Source organism: Callospermophilus lateralis, chromosome 13 (genome assembly GCF_048772815.1).
Source record: "Callospermophilus lateralis isolate mCalLat2 chromosome 13, mCalLat2.hap1, whole genome shotgun sequence".
NCBI classification, from domain to species: Eukaryota; Metazoa; Chordata; class Mammalia; order Rodentia; family Sciuridae; genus Callospermophilus; species Callospermophilus lateralis.
Genome location: NC_135317.1, coordinates 29,348,118 through 29,369,355, shown reverse-complemented (window position 1 = coordinate 29,369,355; position 21,238 = coordinate 29,348,118). Strand labels below are relative to the sequence as shown.

The 21,238-nt window shown below is 41.9% G+C and overlaps 1 protein-coding gene and 1 pseudogene across 2 annotated transcripts in view; both read right to left on the bottom strand.

The window, feature by feature from the left end:
- Window positions 1–21,238, bottom strand: part of Camk1d (calcium/calmodulin dependent protein kinase ID) — a 380,162-nt gene that overhangs the window by 285,912 nt on the left and 73,012 nt on the right. The window lies entirely within an intron of this gene.
- LOC143379744 (U6atac minor spliceosomal RNA) lies at window positions 7,416–7,525 on the bottom strand (annotated as a pseudogene).

Here is a 21,238-nt window from a genome sequence, read left to right as displayed (position 1 = left end):
CCGATATGTACCACATAGAAAGTCCATGTTTCCAAAAACATTATAGAAAATCATTATGAAACACAGGAGGCAAACGTAGACCTCTAGGCTGGCTATGTTTATGTAATTATGGGCATTTTGAGACAATTTCACAAACCTAATTATCTAGTTGTTTACCAATACGTGAACATTTGGAATCACTTAGACATTATCTGCAGATCCCAAGAAAAATCTCAAACAATCAAGCAAAAAAAAAAAAAAAAAAAAAAAATCACTGTCCTTTCTTTCCGGCATTCATTTATTTATATAAATATCAGAATAAGCTCTAAAGAAAATTTTCAATACTTAATAAGAAAAACCCAGTAAGCCAAAAAAGCAACAACAGGAGAACAAAACAAGAAAAAAGAAAATCTGCCAGGAATAACCATGTTCTGAAAGAAGTGATTACACACAATGACAAAAGACTCACATCCCACGTGCATTTCCCTAATCCCTTGAAAGGGTCATTTCAACTAAATTGTTCTCCAAGTACAGGATAGCATTATTTCCTGCAGAAAGTGCAAATTTTAAAGCTGCATTCTTGAAAACCTTATGAAATAATATTATACCATAAACACTTTTGCAAAAGCTTTTTATTCTATTAGCTTTTCCTGGAAATAAGTTCTCAGGGTTTCCCACATCATATGCTATGTGTTATGCAGCTATGTGCTTATGAATTAGTAATTCCTGGGAAAGGCGTGTCTTTTATTTTCCCTGTCTGTGGCAGAGGAGGGCAAGCCAGGAAGGGGTGTATGATGCAAATGTCCCCTTTCTCTGTTATGCCCTAACGGAAGCAGTGAATACGACCTGAGACAAGGCCAAGTTCATAGGAAAGAGTTAACTCCAGGAGTTAGCCACACAGGCAGAAACCCAGATTTTTTTTTCCTAAGTCTACATGAAAAGGAGAGGATGGGGGAACCACTACCTTCTAACCTAGAACACTGGATTTAATTCAGGAGTGCAAAGATGCTGGGTGGCTTTTCACTCCCTAAATAGAAACAAGGCCATGTTCCCATTCAGGAGGGCCCCTTTAGGCTCAGCAGGCAGCAAACTTCAAGAGCCCCAGGATGTCCCAGACAGCACCCCACCCTCCTCTCCTCACCCCACTTCCTCTTTATCAGGGGAGCTGCCTGTCCCCATGCCCTGGAAATTGCTCCCCATGGAGAAATCTGCTTCTTTTCTGTGGGCATTAATTACCCACCTTTCCCAGGCACGATGCTGTGAGGGCTGCTGGGGCAGAGGAGATTTGGGACTGGAAAGAGGCTGCTAAATAATGAATAAAAGAAGCACCACCAGCCCTCCAACACCTAATTATCTGCTTGCCTGAATCCAATAGAAAAAAAACAACCCCAGGAAAGAAAAGGATGACAAAGAGACTAATTTTTCTCAAACATTCTAGAAATTCTGGTTCAGAACTGGGAGGGCCTGGTCGGGGACTGGAACAAGATCAGACTGAGTGCTCCTGCGAGCCCAAACTACTCCACGCTTCCCCAGCACACGGGCTGGAGCCCAGGTTGGGGTGGGGAGTTTATGGGGGACCATGAGCAGGAAGGGCACAAGTCAGAGGGCTGGTCTGTCCTGGAAAAGCCTGACAGTTGGACCTCCCTGCCCCATGGCGCCCTGGGAAAGTCCCTCCCCGCATCTCACTGGGCCTTCCTCCTCACCCCTCATTGCAAACACACCTGTCCTCTGCAGCTGGGAACCAACTTCGTCCCAACAGAGACCCAGAAAGCTCTGCTTCTACCTTTGACCCAGAAACCTCTGACTAGTTTTTATTATCCCCATTCATATTTCACCATTTAAAAATCACTTTTTAAAAAAACATACTGGAATAAAATCAATGCATCATAGGAACAACAGGTGTGGACTATACCGATGGCAATATCCTGGTTGCAATCTTTACTATATATCTGCAAGATGTCACCCATTGGGGGAAAATGAGTAAAGGGGACCAAGAATCTGTCTGTATCATTCGCTACAACTTCATGTAAGTTTACAATTCTCTCAAAAAAATACACTAAAAAAAAAATAAGAAGAACATAATGCATAAAAACATAAAGACCAACCAAAAGATCATCCTACTTATGGGGGGGTTACACAAATTGAGCCTAGTTTCTGTAGATGCTTCTGAAGTTCATTTATTCAACCAATGTATATGTCACCCCTACAAGGCGCTACCCCAGGCACTAGGAAGCCTGTCAGCTGATGTTCTCAGCTGCTGCGCGGTGATAAATGTCCTTTAGGAAGACCTATGTAATGGATGGTTTCCCTTTTAACTGAGAAGGAAATATTTAGACGTGCATTGAAGAATTGCACTCTACAGGCCCTAGGATGTGGTCCCAAAAGTTCTTCAGCTACCCAAGTCCCAACTATCAAGAAGAAATGAGGATGGACCCCCAACCACCAACTCTGCAAGTTGACTCCATGTTGAAAGGCAGCAGCATCTCCTCCCTCCTTCATGCAGCTCTTCATGCAGCAATGAGTGAATTTTTCAAGGGGCCGAGGGAGCCAACACTTCATCTTAAGGTGGAAAACAACCTCCTGGTACTGGGTTTGCTTCAAAATGAGTTTCCAACTCAGGCACAGTGGTGCACATCTGTAATCCCAGCAACTCAGGGGGCTGAGGCAGAAGGATCGCAAGATCGAGGCCAGCCCCAGCAACCTAGCAAGACCCTATCTCAAAATAAAAAAGATCTGGGGATGTAGCTCAGTATTAGAGTACCCCTGGGTCCAATCCCCAGTAGAGCAATAAATAAATAAATAAAAACAAAATAAATTCTCAAAACCCCTTATGCCTTTTAGCTAGAAAATTCCAGAGAACTTAGATAGATGAATGTTCTTCCAGCCTTGACAATCCTTGAAACATGTTGCTTTGACAGCTCTTCCTTATCCAGACCAGAGGTAGCCCTCTACTAGTGTGAACATCCCCTGTGGTTACCACAGTGACCTCTCTAAAACACAGAAGGCATGGACACATTCCCTGGGCACAGGGCATACCCAAGGAATACAGACTTTAAAAAGGGGTAAACCATGGCCTATTTAGTGCAGGTTGTATTTATCAACATATTTTTAAACCCATTATCTCATCTCCTATTTACAATATCCCCCCAGATAGGAAAACTTAACAAACTCATTTTGTAGGGGAGACGGTGTTACCAGGGTACTCGACTTCTGAGCCACATCCCCAGCCCTTGTTTGTATTTTATCTAGAGACAGGGTCTCACTGAGTTGTTTAGCACCTCTCTTTTGCCGAAGCTGGCTTTGAACTCGTGATCCTCCTGCCTCAGCCTCCTGAGTGACTGGGATTATAGGAGTGTGCCACTGGGCCCGACTCAAACTCATTTTTTAAATGAAGAAACTGAGGCAAACTCTCTCAAATATCTGTCAATGCTTGGTTACTCAAGAGTGATGACTCAAGATTCTCTCAGCCCTTTTCTGGCCTCCTCCTATCGGCTTTCACTAATAGGTGGGCAGCAGTTTAAAAAAGAGAGACTGTGGGTCTTAAGTCAGAGAGGTAAAGTTGAACCCCACCTCCAGGACTCAGTGAGCGACCTTGCATTCAGCCTCCCTGAACCTCTGTCTCATTATCTGTAATAAGGGACAACACCACACTGCAGGGCCAAATCTATATAAAATGTGACCACTGTTCAAAATGGTACTGCTTTGAGGCTTGTTAAAAGTTTCTTTTAAAATAAGATTGGAATTAAAAACTAACCACCAAAATAAAATTGGGGGGTTATCAGAAATTTTTTATTACCTGCAAAAATCCCTGAATTCATGTGTAGAGCCTGTCTGTAACTAGTGGGCTGCTACAGAAATATCCAGATGAGCAAGAGTTTTCATTTTGTTTATCCGAGTCAGTGAAGAAATGCTACTGCATTACCTTACCCTTCAATTAGATATCCACCATTGAACTTCTGCACAGAACGGAATTCCACAGAACTCTGAGTACTTTATGAGTGATAGATAAATCATGTTCCTTGGCAATCTTTTTATCAGATTTCCACACAATGCAAACACAGAATTTAGGGCTGATAATTCTCTTCCTGAAATCCAGAACGGTTAGAGAATGTGCGTGATGTTGAAGCTGAGGTTCTGCTTTGGAGAACTGCCTTCTGAACCATAAGTGGTTTGTAAGTGGTCAGATTCAAAGAATATGAAATACAACAAAACATATTTAAAGATGAATCTGATGGCTTTTTCTGCCTTTTCTGACTGAGCCACTAATGCTGAACTTCTTAAAGAGTGGCACGTGTGCTGAGATTGGGTAAAGTCCCAAGGTCATTTGGTACGCCTCCTGGGCCTCCGTCCTCCCCAGCAGTCTGCGGGATGTTAGAAATGCTCAAGTCCATGCTCTTTGCACGTGGGAATCCTTTCTGGAAGGCTGGACAGCCCATCTGCTGAGACCTGTGCTACATATCTGCCCAGAAATTGTCCGATTTAACTTGTTCCTTAGTCATCCAACAACCACAGGAAGAAGAGGAAGAAAAGAGACAGTGCACTTTATTATTGTTTTGAGAGATGTTTTAAGTGGTTTTCAGACCCCAGCTTCAACTCAACTCCAGGTGAGGGGGGGAAAAAAAAAGCAGGTTTGCCTGGCTGAGAGCTGCAACTCAAACATCTTTTTGCAAGAATGGGTCACTCTGCTAATGGAATGTGAACGGTCACACACCGGGGACCAGCCCAGGCTTAGTGATGTCATCCAACATGCCCTAAGGCCAGTCTAGGAAACCAAGATCACATGTTCCTAAGTTCACCCTGCAATTCCAAGGGAACAGATCTGATAAAATTCCAAACTCCTCAAAGATGCATTGTTATGGTTTAGATATAAGGTATCCCCCAAAAGCTTATGTGTAAGACAATGCAAGAGGGTTTAGAGGTGAAGTGATTGGGCTGCGGGCATCTTAACCTAAGCAGTGAATTAATCCCCAGATAGGGATTCACTGTGTGGTAACTGAAGTGGTAGGATGTGGCTAGAGGAGGTGGGTCACTGGGGGTAGGCTTTGGGGTTTGTTTACATTTTGTCTATAGTAAAGAGACACACTGCCACTCCCCACCCCCCAAATACACACACACACACACACACACACACACACACACACACACACACTTCCTGGTGCCAAGTCCTGAGCCACTTTCCTCCACCATTCTCTTCCGCCATGTTCTGCCTCACCTCAAGCCCAAAAGAATGGAGTCAGCCATCTATGGACTAAAGACCTCTGAGACTGCGAGGCCCCAAATAAGTCTTTCCTCCTCTAATGGTTCCTGTCGGGTCTTTTGGTCACTGCCGTGAAAAAACTAAGACATGCATCAAGTCCTACAAGCAACTGGGAACAGGAAAATGCTATGACAGGCCCCCACGGTCACCTTTCTGTATATTTCTCAGGATGACAGGGGATGTGGGGACACCCAAGCATCTCTTCATCATACTGCAGAGTGGATTTATAGTGACCATGGAAGTAGAGCCTTAATTACTCTGCTTTTTTTTTTTCCTTTAACCGTTTAATCTGATTTCTGGTGCCTTCTCAACTAGATCACAAGTGTAGGAATTCCCAGGAAAATGTTGGGTCTACAACACTTCGAACTATAGTTTGGATCAGTCATAAGGAAAAATCTCAGACTCCCAAGTCTGCCCATCCGGCCAGTTCTCCTCCTTCATTCCCCGAGCAAAACTTCGTCACTGTTCTTGTAGACCTGGGAAGACAAGGAGTGCTGTGACCACTGCCTTTGATCTGGGTCCCTCATTATTTCCTAAGTTTCACCAAAATTTAATTGAACCCAAAGAGACAGAGAAAAATCTCTTTTAAAAAACTATTTCATCATATCATAGAAACTTTTTGAAAATAACCAGTAAGAATCTTTCATCTGATTCAGAAACTATGAAAGAGAAATTTGCCAATAAAAGAACGGAATAATAAACACAGGAGAAATATGTTTAAAATACCGACACTATCTACTGTGAAAATATCTCCATGGTCTTTTCAAACAATAACTGTCATGAAGGACAAGAGGAATGTGAGGGTCATGCAGTTTATCTGTATGTACATGGGGTTTGTTTTTTCAATTTTCTGTAGCTAACAAATTATAAAAAATAAATTTTAAGTATTATTTTTGTTCATTCACTCCCTGAATAGAAAAAATATTTTTGGCCATAGTCATGTCTTATCCATATAATGACCGATGGTTGTAGTTACAAATGACATAGACTACATTAACCTCAATATATTCTCGCTGTCATAAAATCCAACTAAGAAGATCAAATCAATCTTTTATTTATTTGACTCAATTCTAGTCTCTGGCCAACTTAGTGGCAACAGGTTGGGGTACACTGACCTACTATGCTGTGGTTTTTTTTTTCTTGATTTGAAACATATCTAAAGTGATAATGGTATTATGGTAAACTGAAATCCTGATTGCTATAGCTAAAGATCAAATGTGAGAATTTACACCACTTGATTATCCTATGTGCGACAATATTGTTCACAGATGCATCACAAATACATAGGAGTACACCAGCAATCACCCCGCTGACCCCAGCGTGTCCTTGCTCCTCTCACTCCCCTTGGGCTCCAGCCACGTGAGTCTTCTCTGCCATTCATCACTAGTTTGCTATCCGTTTGCCCCTTTCAAGAAGGGGCCTGGGCTTCAGCGTTCCCACTTACAGCACCTAAAATAGTGCCTGGCATGTCACAGGACTCAATGAGCACTTTCTGACTGAATGATGGAACTCGCTGGTTTAGCCTCTGAGAAGAGAAACAGAGAGGGTGGCTATACCCCTCCACCCTGCATTCAGCCACTTTGGTTTCCACCATTTGCTTTGGATCAGTGTCAAAGGATGCCCTTGTTGGTGGGTGGGTGCTTTTGCATGATTCAAGGGTCAACACAATAGAAAAAGGTCCACTCAGAGGCGTCATCCCTACACCTCTTCCCAATCAGTCCCTTTATGAGTTTCTTACATTTATCCTTCCAGTATTTCTGGATGCAAATACAAACAAACTCACACATATATTTTCATATCCCATCTTTCTTATACAAACACTGTTCTCCACCTGGCTTTTTTTCATTTGGCAATGGACCTAGAGATCTTTCCATATCAGAACATGGATTTGCATCATTCTCTTTTAGCAACATATTATATAGCATTCCAGTGTAGACATACATCTTTTATCCAGTCCCTATTGGCTGATGGACACTTGGTGGCTTTCAACATTCTGGTGCTGCACACAAAACTTCAGTATGGCCTGTGTGAATGTTATTTTGTTACATGTGTCATTGCTTCTGCAAGAAAGATGCCCAAAACCAGGATTGCTGGGTCCTAGGGTAAATGCTTCTGTCACACTGGTTCACTCTGCCTGATTCCCCTCCCTTAGGGTTGTTCAAAAATATGGTTAGGTGTTAGAAAAAGGTAGAGAAACCTTGGCTGTATATGTGTGATACGGGTCCCTAGAATTTTTTTTCCATTTTTGTCAAAGGAACTGCTAACCTATTTCTTTACTTTCATAAATACAGTCTCTTCTAAACTTTAAATCAACAAAGTATCCCCCCAATGGTGGTCTGAATTCACCTGCCCTGTTCTACTAGAATCCACCAATTGTCCTAGGTTAGCAGGTTCTCCTTCTAGCAAGCTCTCAGAGGAAGACAGCATTCTAGAAAACCTTCCAGTTGATACGGGTGGAATTAAACTTTGATAAGAGAATTCAGGGATTGTAAATCAGCAGCAAATATTGTTTTCACTACAAAACACAAGATGACAGGAGAACAGGTACGTAAATGGTTATTTTAAAATCTTATTCCAACTCAGGAGATCCCCAAAACTACTTTATATTCTCGGTGTTTTTAGTAATTCATGCCTTTTTTTCACAGTTAGGATCTATAATTAGAAAATGACACCTATTTGCTGAATTAACAAAAAGGTCCTTTCCCACCCCTTCTTAGAGGAGGCATGAAGAAACAGCATGCTTCCCCACGAGAACCTCCGCTTTCAGGAAACTACACTTCTGGCTGAGAATGTTTATTGTAAGCAAAGGGCACAGAAGCCATGGTCTGTTTTGGATCAGCATGGATTGGCTAAATACAAGTCCTCCTAAACTAAATTCATTTTTTGTTAATGGTTTTCTATATCACCTTCAATTTGCTTTAAAATCATCAGGCACCAGGCACAATGGCACATGCCTGTAATCCCAGTGGCTTGGAGGCTGAGGCAGGAGGAATGCAAGTTCAGAGCCAGCCTCAGCAACATAGGGAGGCCCTAAGCAACTCATCAAGACCCTGTCTCTAAATAAAATATAAAAAGGTGCTGGATTCTGCTGTCATGTATGATTAAATAAATAAATAAATAAATAATAAATCGTATGGCAAAAGGTGCTGGGGCTGGTGCTCAGTGACTAAGTGCCTCTGGGTTCGATACACAGTACAAAAAAAAATCATCAAGCATATTATAATCTCCATATAAATTTCAATTGCAGAGAGTTACCTAATTGATAACTTACACTCAATCCACCAAACACATGCACAAGAATGTTTTTAGCCACTTTATTTTAGCCATATGTCCATCAACTAAAGAATGGGTATCAAAGATTCATATAAGGGAATACTACACAGCACTGGGAACAAATGAGCCACTTTAACATAAATATGACTCCTTATATATGGGATTCAAAGAATTCAAAACTAATCTATCTTGATAGGAGTCAGAATAATGATTATCTTTGGGGTACCAAAGGGCTTCAGGGAGCTTTCTGTGGGTGCTCCTAAGGTTCTACATCTTGATCTAGGAGGTCAAGAAAACTACGATTGGTGAACTTTGCTAAATGATACTACACCATCCTGGGCTGGTCAAGCAGCATCCTATCCAAGAACTCCCTACTTCAGAAGTGGCAACTAGAAGTACTTTGGCTATTTATATTCAAGTAACACCACAGCAGAGTAAACATCAGATTTTTTTTTACTTGATGGGATTAGTGGTTTGTTGATTATCTTGAAGAATGTTAAACAGCATACTACAGGGACACAGCCACATCAATGTTTATAGCAGCTCAAGTCACAATAGCTAAACTGTGGAACCAACCTAGATGCCCTTCAGTGGATGAATGGATAAAGAAAATGTGGTGAATATACACAGTGGAATATTACTCTTCATTAAAAGAAAAAAATCATGGCATTTGCAGGTAAATGGATAGAGCTGGAGAATATCATGCTAAGTGAAGTTAGCCAATCCCCAAAAAACAAATGCCAAATGTTTTCTGTAATATAAGGATGCTGATTCATAATGGGAATGCAGGGGTGGGAGGGAGAGCCTAGGAGGAATAAATGAACTTCAGATAGGGAGGAGAAGGGAGGGGCATGGGGGTAGGAAAAACGGTGGAATGAGACAGACATCATTACCCTAAGTACATGTGTGAAAACATGAATGGTGTAGACTCTACTTTGTGTACAACCAAAGACATGAAAAGTTGTGCTCTATTTATGTAATATGAATTGAACTGCATTCTGCTGTCATATATAACAAATTAGAATAAATAAAATAAAATAAATTTAAAAAGAATGGGGTGGTTGTGCATGCCTGTAATCCCAGAGACTCATGAGGCTGAGGCAGGAAGATTGCAAGTTTGAAGCCAGCCTCAGCAACTTAGTGAGGCCCTAAGCAACTTAGCAAGAATTTGTCTTAAAATTAAAAATAAAAAGACCTGGGATGTAGCTCATGGTAAAGCACTGCTGGTTCAATCCTCAGTACAAAAAAGAAAAAATAATGGGGTAAAATAATTTAGATAGTCCCTGTCCCTGCATAGAAAGGATATAAGAATCTTCCAGAAAGACCTACAACTATACTCAGATCCCTTAAAATGTCCTCCACTGGTTTGGCTGCCTGATGTCTGTCTTAAGAGGAACAGAATTCTGCTTTTGGAATACAGATTGAGCGTCCCCTGTCTGAAATGCTGAGGACCAGAAATGTTTCAGATTTTGGATTTCAGACTTGGTGATATTTGTAAATGTATATATAATGAGATATCTGGGGGCTGGGACCCAAGTCTAAAACAAAATTCACTTATGTTTCTTGCATACCTCTACACATGGCCTGAGGGTAATTTCATAGACTGGTTTTAGTGGGCCTGCATTCCAACAAAGATGCCACTGTGTGAGATCAGGTGTGGAATTTCTCATTTGTGGTGTCATATTGGCCTTAAAAGCTTCAAACGTTGGAACAGTTCAGGTTTTAGATTAGGGATGCTCAACCTGCATTGGTAAATCTGCCACAAAGAACCACGAGGCCAGAGCACCTTCGAAGGCACAGAGCTGGGATTCCAGAACTGACTACTTGGACCGTGCTGGGCCTACTCGCCAATACATTTCTGTTTCCTAAGCATCTTAGGCAGGATTTGGTCTGAAACTTGCTTTCACTGTAAGCTGGTAATGAGGATACAGAATAGCGAGCTCTCATCTAAAAACTGTGGTGGCTCCATGACCAACTAAAACAACCTAATAAATGTGTGTGACCTATCATCCACTTCTCAACAATTACACAGACTGTGACAGCATGGAAACCTGCAGACACAGAGCTTGGTGACAAATTTCCTTATAAAGAAATGAGGAGAGGGGCTACAGGTGAGGAAAACTGAATAAGTATGTGAATGATTACTCAGCAATATACAAAGAAGCCAAGCAGGGGAAGGTTCCCAAGGGCGTCCGCAGAGCTCTGCTGCAGACCCCTTTTCTTCTTAGAGCTATAGAAGATGTGGTCGTCTTATCTGCCAACAACCCAACCAGATGAAAGACTCCTAATTCCAAAAGATCTGGACAGGCTGGTATAGTGAACTGGGTCCAACAATATTAAGTGTATGATAAGGTGCACAAAACTTAACAATTTAGGATAAAAGAGGCCAGACACAATGATAAATCATATAGAGTTTTGCTGCATGTATAACTTTAGGGGGTTTTTATGGCATTTAAAACACCAACTTTGCCAGGGGCAGTGGTGCACACCTGTAATCAATCCCAGCAGCTCAGGAGGCTGAAGCTAGAAGATTAAGAGTTCAAAGCCAGCCTCAACGATTTAGCAAGGGCCTAAGTACCTTAGAGAGACCCTGTCTCTAAATAAAACACAAAAAGGGCTGTGGATATGGCTCAGTAGTTAAGCAAACCCCTGGGTTTAATCGCTGGTAACAAAAGAAAAAAATAACACCAAATTTTATTTTATTAAATGGTGGTGTTATTATTTTGATTGACATGTTAGAAATGGGTAGCATGATGAGCTCCAGGATGTGGGGCTTTGAAAGACCTTAATTAGTTCTAGCTGTCAGACAGCTGAGAACAACTTCATGACCACAGATATAGTCTGGGCTATAAAACTTTAGGAGTTTTGAAAAACCATAAGCTCAGATTCAATGTGAGCCCAAAGTGTACTGCGATCACCAAAATTGTAATGTATACACATTACATTTAAATATATAGCTTACTTTCTAAAATATAATGCAAAACTATTTGTCTGCCAATGTCCAAATAGGTATTATTCACAATATCACAATAACATGGAAGCAACCCAAATATCCATGACATGAATAGCTAAAGAAAATGCAGTTTAGACATGCAAGGGATATTATTATTCAGTCTCGAAAAGGAAGGAAATTCTGACATTGGCTACAATGTGGAAGAGGAACCTTAAGGACGTTATGCTAAGTGAAATAAACCAGTCACAAGGGACACACATTATATTATTTCAATTATTTGAAGTTGCTAGAGTAGCCAAATTCTTAGAGGCCAAAAAACAGAAGAATGGCCACTGGGCTAAGGGAATTGGGAGTCAGTGTTTTCCAGGTATAGTTCCAGCCTGATAAGATGCACAAGTTCTGGAGATGGTTAGTGGCAATAGCTGCACAACAGTGTGAATGTCCACCAAGACACTGATATGTATGCTTCAAATAGTTAAAAAGGTAAATTTTATGTTACATTTTAAACGACCAAAAAATAATAGCAATAACACAATTTTTGCTCCATTAATTGGAACAAAGGTCATTATCTAGCTCCATACTCTGCTTTCAAAACATACCCCAAAACACAGCATAGTGTCTACACTTGACAAGAAATCAACAAAGTCCCCAGAATCTACATGCCCTGGTCCCCAGACCCAGGGGCAGAAGGTCCTTCAGATGGAGGAGCTCCTGGGCATGAGCTCTAGTAATGAATCTTCTAGAAATCTTAACCCCTCACTCTGCTTACTCTCCAATCGTACCTCCAACACACACACACACACACACACACACACACACACACACGCAAACACAAAACTACCCTCAAGTCTGTGACCCAAATGCAAACAAGTGAATGATCTGTTCATCCATTCAACATTCAGAGTCTGGAAGAAATGCTGAAGGTCGATTCTTTGAAATCGTTTACCCAGTCAAAGAGTGCATATTGTGTGAACGACAATGTTTATTGAAAACCACTGTTATCAGAACTTATCTCATTTCTCTCATCCCTCTAAATAAATTATTCTGTGAAGCTAAGGCAGAGAAAAGGAAGCACCCCAGAGGAGGAGACCTACAAGGTGCACCATGACACTGGACCCATCCCTGGGGACACCAGGTCTCAAGAGGAAGGTAGCTGTAAAGAGGAAGCCTGCTCCACTCTCCTGTCCCCATGCCTGTGGCTGACTCTCCCTGAACCCTGTCTGTCCCCCTCCTTCCCAGGGAAGGAGGCCAGGACTTCCTCACTGGCTGGGGAGGGACTGGAAGGGCACAAAATCAGTGGCTTCTCTGTCCCTTGTCTCAGGAGACTGCTGGAGCCCACAGACTCCCTGCTCCAGGAGAGGACCTGGGGGGTCTGGTGTGTGCTGAGACCAACAGGCCAGTCTGTGTGACCCTGAGGTTCAGATTCGGAAGCCCTTCGCTGCCACAAACAACCATCCTCCCATTTATCCTTTATCCAGAATAAAGCTAATATTTTGGTCTCCACCTACCTGGCCCCTACTTCCCAGCTGCTTCAGACCTCAAGAGAGAATGTGTCTGACCTATCATCAGGCCCCTCGTGTCCACCACAGCCAGCACTGTGCCTCCTGCGTGACAATGAGCCAGGGCAGGTTTGGGCAGAAGTGTGTGAAGCGGGTGCTCACTGGGGAGCCTGCCCTGTGCAGGACACGCGCTCAGCCCATGATCACCTCTGGGTGGGCAGCCCCTGGTATCAAAGCGTGACTCTGATTCTTCTTTTATTCTGGAACAAAGGGAGCTCCCCTGGGTACCCTGAACAGAACCAGAATTTAGTCTCCTTGAAGAAAACACTAGAGTCTCAAATAAAAGTAACTCCAAAGGGCTATCAAAGGCCTTGCTGTGACTCTAAAGGGCCCCCCAGAATGCAAACCCCCAATTCTGCCTCCTCAAACCAATACATCCCTCTCTCTGATCAATACTCAATTCACGCTCCCACGCCTCCCTGGGGCAAATGCTAGGTCTGCCCAATATACAAGTCAGGAGCAGTGTGAGACGCAGGCAACCTGTCCCTGTGGGTCCCTATGGATTCCATGAGCCCCATAATTCCCATTGCATCTGGCTACAGAGTTCCCATTTATGTCTCTAAAGTTTGGATCCACCTTCTTTAAGAACAAGAATAAATGAACACAATCAGCAGCACCTTTAAAGGTATTAAACCTGAAATGTTGATCTGATATGAACCTTCGAGATCATTCAGTCAGTTTGGCCTCCTCATCCCTCAGTCAAAGCAACCATGGTACTGTAAATGCAGCCTGTGACCCCAACACAGTGGGGAGGCCTGGGGATGACCTGACTGGATAGTAGAGGACAGTAAGAAGGTACAATTAATTATGTAACACAAAATTTGGTTACATGGGATGCTTCCATCTCCCTTTCCTCTCTCCCTTTCCTCTTTCCTTGGCTTCTTTCATGGGTATAAGGGGACAGATCCAGACTATCATTAAAGGTGGAAGGTCAAGAAGTCTTTGATTGTTTTTTTTCCTACGTACATGCATTTTTTATTTTTATTTATTTATTTTTTTGCAGTTCTATTGAGATATGATTGATAAATTAAAGACTATACATATTCAGGATGTACAGAGTGATGTTTTGATACATTTATACATTGTGAAATGATCACTAAAACTAGTTACATATGCATTGCCTGAAAGTTACGTGTGTACAAGTGTGCATGAGTGTGTAACATTTGAGATCTACTCTCCTAGCAGATTCCTTAGCATTCTATTTAAATGGAATGAGTTCAATGAACAAATAGATAGCTGACCTGACCCATGATATACACAGCTGGCTAGCAGTACAGCGGGTTAACAGCACGCCTCATTCCTTCCGAGGCTGTTTCCAGTGTTTTACGTTCAACATGTGGTAAACTGAGTTTTTATGAAGAAGAATAAGTTGCTAGCTTGTCTTCCTTCCCTGACCTTAGTGACCAGATACACATTTGACAGTGGCCTGGGTAGACATCAGTGCAGCAAGAAACCAGAATCTTCCATAACACACCAACAGAGCATAATAGAATTAGTGCATAAATAATAGACTTAGTTATACAGCAATAACCATCAACTACTCCCCACGCACTACACTAAGTGTTTTACAAGAATGGTCTCAGGTAATTAGCACAACACCATCACAACACCGTCTCCACTGCATGATAAAGTAACCAGGGCACACAGAGAGCCTCAGAAACCTGCCAAGCCAAGAGAGCGTTAGGCCCACTTGGTGCTCTGCATGACTCGACCATGCATCTTCTTCCTTCCAGATAGTCACATCCAATGTTTTTCAATGGGAGAAATTTTAAAATAGTGCAGAAGAAGGAAAACAAAAAGTAGAAGAGAAAAATAAAATCTTCCCTACAGGCCAAAATAAAATGTCTGATTACCAAAAACAAAAATCAAAAACAACAAAAAAACATCTCTTCTCATGAAAACTTCAAATTATTCAAGTGCTTAACCATCTTCTGCAAACAAACCTGGGCAGGGAGTCCATACAGCTCTGCAATTCAATTTCTTCTCCAGAGAACTGTGTAGAGGTTGCCCAGTGGGCAGCTGAGGCCTGAGGCTACCCATCTGGCCTCTCTCTCTCAGTGCACCATAATGGAAAGGTGCCATTCATTCCTTCGAAGGGAGGGTTTCTGCAGGAAGAGTCACATGGGAGCCAAAGGAGAATGTAGTCTGCCTTTTAATACCTTTGCTACTTTCATCCTTATGATTTAATTACTTCTTCAAAGTCATGTCTTCCAAGCTAAAATGAGATACAGACCAAAAAAAAAAAAAAAAAAAAAAAAAAAAAAAAAAATCCAAACAACCAATTGCAGAAAAGATGAGATGTCTTAGGATGATTTGTGGAAGTTGGCTTTTGAAATATTCCCTCACCCTGTTCCAAAGTCCCTTCCCTACATTCATTCAGTCCAGTTATTCCCAGCAGGAATATGTTTAGGATGTCTCACGTACCCTTAAAACAGGCCACAGAATTATCAAAGCAAGTTAAATTAAGAAACAGCAGATAGAATTTGAAGGCATACAGGGAAAGGGGAACAAAAATCAGATCAACATGGACAGAGTTCTAACTTCAAGGGGCTTGAGAACTACTGGCATAGACATTACTGCAAAAGCTCAGACTATAAGAGGAGAAAGGATTTATCCCATGGCTACCATCTCTACTCTAAAAACCTGAGCATCTTGAAACATCCGCAGGCTGGATGGTGAAGGTAATGGATGAGGCAAAGAGGCCGTATATCACATCTGCAGTAGAAACTGTGTTATCTAGAAATGACTAGGGCCTCTTACACAGAATACCTTCCATTTACTAGTTGGGAACTTCTTGTTCCTTTCAAAAATTTATTATTGTTAAAATTAGTATCTGACATTCACAAAACGCCAACAACATGTCTATATCTGCTATTATGGCTGCATCATCTGTTCACCTCTGAACTGACTTTCAAAACATTGTTAACTTCATCCAGCCAACAACAGTCAGGCATGAAGATAAGAGAGGCAATTAAAAGTTATACTAACAATAAAAATAAATTAGTAATATAATTCTCTATGGTTGTCAAGGCATGGTTTATGACTTTTACATTAGAGAGACTGGGAACTTTCTTTTTTTTATTACCGCAGACTGTGCAAAAGCAATGATTTTTAATGGCTAAAGGCAAGTCAGGAAAAGAAAAGGCCTTGGAAAAGTTTCCAGACTAAAAAAGCACGTTAACAGCACTAGACGGTGTGTTCTGAATACCCACAGGGAAGCCTGTCTACGCTGCAGCCCAGCTGGGTCTTCATTTTTATGCCCACATTGTTGTGCTATGTTTCTTACAGCCCATAATGGCACATGAAAGCCAGTCAAGGATGAGGGACAGCAGGACTAAGGCCTATCTTCAAGCCAAAGGAAGCCAAAACAAAATGGTAGAACCAAAGCAAAGTCAAAATACACTCTAGCTGTGCGCTGTTTAAACAGGTTGCAAGTGGTTTTATTTCAGAACTCCTGTGTGAAGTCTAATCAGCCTCAAAGTCTCCCAGACCAGGAGAATGGAGGCTTCCATGATTGTTTTACGCCTGACTATAGGAGCACAGCACATGGCCCACACCGCCAGGAAGGCAATTACATTTTTCTCTTGTAACTAACTGATGTCTATGCTTGTCTCAGTCCTCTTCTTTGCCATTACAAGGATCCTTAAAATGGGAGCAACAGAAATTATCCATTTGGGGCTGGGGCTGGGACTCAGTGGCAGAGCACTCGCCTAGCATATGCGAAGCACTGGGTTCGATCCTCAACACCACATAAAAATAAATAAGGTATAAAAAAAACCACATCAATCTTAAAAAAAAAAAAGAAATTATCCATTTGTCTGACCACAGCACTTGGCATATAGTAGGTACCCATCAGATCTGTTCCAAAAATACTGAATAAGTTTAATAAATAGGCAATCCCTGAGAATTCCTGCTCATGAATATCTTTCCTACTCAAGCTAAAATTAACTTATTGAAAGTTAATTTCTTTGGATCTGTTTTCTAGGGTCCTTAACAAACGAGATAAAAGAAAGTAGGGGGTCACGGTTCTCTGGACTTGCAGGAGCTACATAGAGAGGGAATAAAAGAAAATGGCCCTAAACTGAAGAGAAACATTAGACAGGAAAGAAACAGTGAGGGATTAGAAAAGGTAAAATGGGAAGGCAGGAAAGAAAAAACAAATACCAGAACTTTTGCCTGGAGTCTACCATCTCATGACATCCTCCCATAGCTGAATTTGGGGGCATTTTTAAATGTATTCACATTCAACAGGTTTCTCTTTACAAATGAAATGGGTGAAGTAAGGTACTCAATTTCCCAAAATGCTCAGTGATGGCTGAAGTACCTTTTTGATCTTTGCCTGGTTAGGAAAAAGAAAAAAAAAAAAAACTAAAGAAGAGAAGAGAAAATCCCTCCACATACCCTCTTTCAGCAGCTAAAAGAATAACATCATTAGAGAGACTTCAGAAAAAGGACAATTCTGAATGAAGGGTTTTCAAAGTTTGGAGTGACAGATAAAAGCAGGTAGTGAACGGAAGGGCTCCTCCAGTCTATCTAAACAAAACATGAGTCAAATAAAACTTCATCTTTGCATAATGTTCAAGAGAAATCAAGATAGTAAGAAAATCAAATTATTAATAAAGACAGCTTTAATAACTTTTTGAGCGTATGGTTTATATTTTACTGAGTCTGGTCCATTCCAAAGCTTTAAGAAGACTTGAAGAATTATCGCAGATGCATGTTATGCCATCAAAGAGAGTCTCTTTCATAACTTTAAAAATAAATTGCAAATTTCCATTTTTTTCACACTTTTATGCAAGAAAATTCATTTTATCCAATTTCCAATCCATTCTATGCTCTGAAGACTTCACTGAAACTGTTACCCAGTGCTTCTCAGTTTATTTGGGGGTTTCAGTGCCATCTTTGAACATGGAATAAATATATACAGAAAAGTTAAACTGAGACTGAAGGAGGGGTGGGGGAAGAGTTTGCTTTTGTCACACCAAATTAAGCAAAAAAAAAAAAAAAAAAGCATCCAAAAGGACTAAAATATAGTAGGAACAGCAGGAGAAAGACCTACAGCTTCATAATTACTACATAATTAAAATGTAACTTTCAAGAGGAATTGGAAAGAATGAATTCCCTGCCAAGAAGCCATGTCTACCTTTCCCTAGATTTAAAGAGAATTTGCTAGGCGGGGGACGCAGCCAGTGGTAAAGTGCTTGCCTACCTAGCATGTAGGAGGCCCCAGGTTTGATTCCCAGCACCACAAAAAACAAAGAGGTTTTTTTTGCTAAAAAGGAACATAAGTTAGGCCACTAAATTCTTTCCCATTTTGTTTAGAAAAATAAAATCTCCCCAGTCTGCTTCGTACCAGACAGCAAAAGAAACAAGCCAGTCCTCAAACTCTCTCAGGATTCTAGGGATGGTCAAGTTCAACTGCAAACCACTTAGAAGTGCAGTTCTGCAGTGTGGTCTATTCAGCAGGTTTCACATTGGTGAGGCTCACTAAAGGGGAGGAAAGTTTCCTACCAAACACTGCACTGGTTATCACAGCCCAAAATGCAGGTCGACAAAAAAAGAGACACAACATTTCAGTCACGTTGACTTCAACTCCGTAGTTCTTAAATGGTAATAAAAACCTCCTGCAAATATAAAGAAGTGTACATGCACAGAATAATTTTGAAAACATGTGGCTCTCACTGTCTGGCCTATAGTCAATAAAGGCACCCATAGATTGGAGCTTTCAATAAATATTAAACCACAACAAACAACCACGCAGGGATCTGAGACACACAGACTTTTACCCTGTCAAGAATGACTTCAAAGAAGAGCCATGGAAAAGAAAAATGATTTTAGCCTGTGGGATATAAAGCAAAGTCCTCAGACAGCCTAGGCATTGGGGCTTGGAATAATAGCTTCCGGTAGATGCAGACAATAGTGCCTGACGTCTGTCCTACCCTGGCAAATCTCCCACATGCCAGGGGTATCTGACTCTGGCTTAATACTAGAAGGGGAAGATAGGGAAAAGCCTGTACCAGAAGGCTGAGGTCTTGGGATAATTCCATAGAAGCCAAAATTAAGCAGAAGCATTATACCTTTGGGGAAAAAAAATAAATAAATAAAGCAACATCATGTGATCTAAGGGTACAGTTCACATTTAACATCTAATGGCAAGTGGATTTCTCTGTTGCTATTGTTTCATTAAAGTCAAAACTATTAACTGTGTAATAAAAGGCAGCAAAATGGGAAAGAAAGAGACTCCCTCTAAGGAGAACAAATGTATCACATTCCTACTGCAATGCCTCAAACTTCAGAGTCTCAACGTCAATCATTCCTAGCACAACACCAAAAACGTACAGCCACAACTCCTGGGTAAGAACTCATTAATATCTGGCAAATTTCATAAAAAGGTTTAACTCCCAGACTAGTGTAACAAATATCAAAATGTCCATGGTAAGGACAACAATGTAACCTCAAGAGAGACATGTCCTTGGGCTGCTCCATGCTCCCCAAACAGGGTTTTCTTAGAAACTTCTTAAGAAAGGAACAGAATGAATGTCCTGGGGCATTGCGCTTCTTTATCCTTCCAGTTCAGAGAAGACAACAGCCATATGCATGATTCCACCAGGACAGGGGAAGATGAGGTCACCTACCTCGTGTGAAGCAAAGGAACAGGAGGCCTAAGTATCTAAGAGTGGCTTGGAATGATCCAAGGCAGATCTGTGATTCAGGGGTCAACGTGAAGCAGATGGGGACCAATGCTCAAGACCAAGGACAATAACTTTTATCCACCTGAATTGCTCTCTGAAGAGCCTGGCACATAGTAGGTATGCAGGAAAGAGTCAACATAGCAGGTCTGACCACTATCCTTTGAAAGACCTGCTTGCAACATTTGTCCCTTGTCTGGCATCTGAGAACTTGGACTTTGGGATGGTTCCCACCATCCTAACTGGAATGAATATCTCACTGGGCCCAAACTATTTATGCAAACTGTGTGGCTTACGCTCAACACCTGCTTTCTTCCGGGAGTCTGGAATGTGGGCACTTGCCGGGCAGAGGGTGCCTATGTAACCAGCTCTCAATAGAAACCCTTGACAGAAAAAGCCAACCTGGATTCTAACTAGTTGACATTCTGGAAAAGGCAAAACTATGGAGCCAGACGTCATCAGGGGTAGTGAGAGGGATAAATAGGCAGAGCACAGAGGATCTTGAGGGCAGTGACAATACTTTGTGTCACACTATAATGATGGATGCACATCATCATACATGAGCCCAAACCTATACAGTACACTACAAGAGTGAGCCCTCATGTAAACTGTGGACTGTGTGTGACAGTGCGTCAATGCAGGTCACCAACTGTAAAAAGGTACCCCTCTGGTGGGGGATGGTGGCGGAAAGCTCTGAGTGGGTGAGGGCATAGGCTATGGGAACTTTCTGCACCTTCTGCTCAATTTTGTTGTGAACTAAAAATGCTCTTAAAAGTAAAATGTATTTAAAAGCAAACAAATAAAAACAAACCAAAACCTGGATTCTGAGTCTCTGCCCAGCATCCCTGGTGGACACCACTTCACATCTTGTCACACTCCTTGCTGAGAGCACATTAAGTGCATCCTGTGTGACTTCGCAGGGAGAGGACTCTTGGGAGCTGGCTTCTGGTCTCCCCTGGAATTTACCCATGATACTTTTACTTCCACTGATTTTGCTCTGTGTCCTGTCACTGTCCAAATCTCAGCCATGAGTATGACTCTGCGCAGAGGTCTTTTAGCCTGCTGGGGAATCATCAAGCTTGGGAGGGGTCTTGGGGACCAACACACAAGGCTTAAGATTCATTTTTGCAACTGCCCAAGAAGCTCTGACCGCAGATCTGGAAACTGGACATGATCACTTGAGTCCAGAATGCTCTTTCTCAAGTCCTAATGCCAGCATGCCACACAGATGCCCCCACTGGGCTCTGCTGCCAGCAGAGGCCTCCTCCGTGAGGATCTGAGGTGGGCCAATGGCAGCTCCTGGGCTTATAGGGTTGGAAATGCCAGGTGTCTTCTTTCCACCATGGGACCAAGGCTCCGCTGTCACCTTCTCTCCACCAATGAGCATAAACCTCACACAAGTCAAAACAAAAACAGTTAGCAAGCCTCAACAAAATCCAGAAGAATCCTCTCCACCAGCTTCCCATATTCTTCTAGGGTCGCTGCACTACATTCCCCGTGGACAAATTTTCCTCCAACAAGGGCCTGA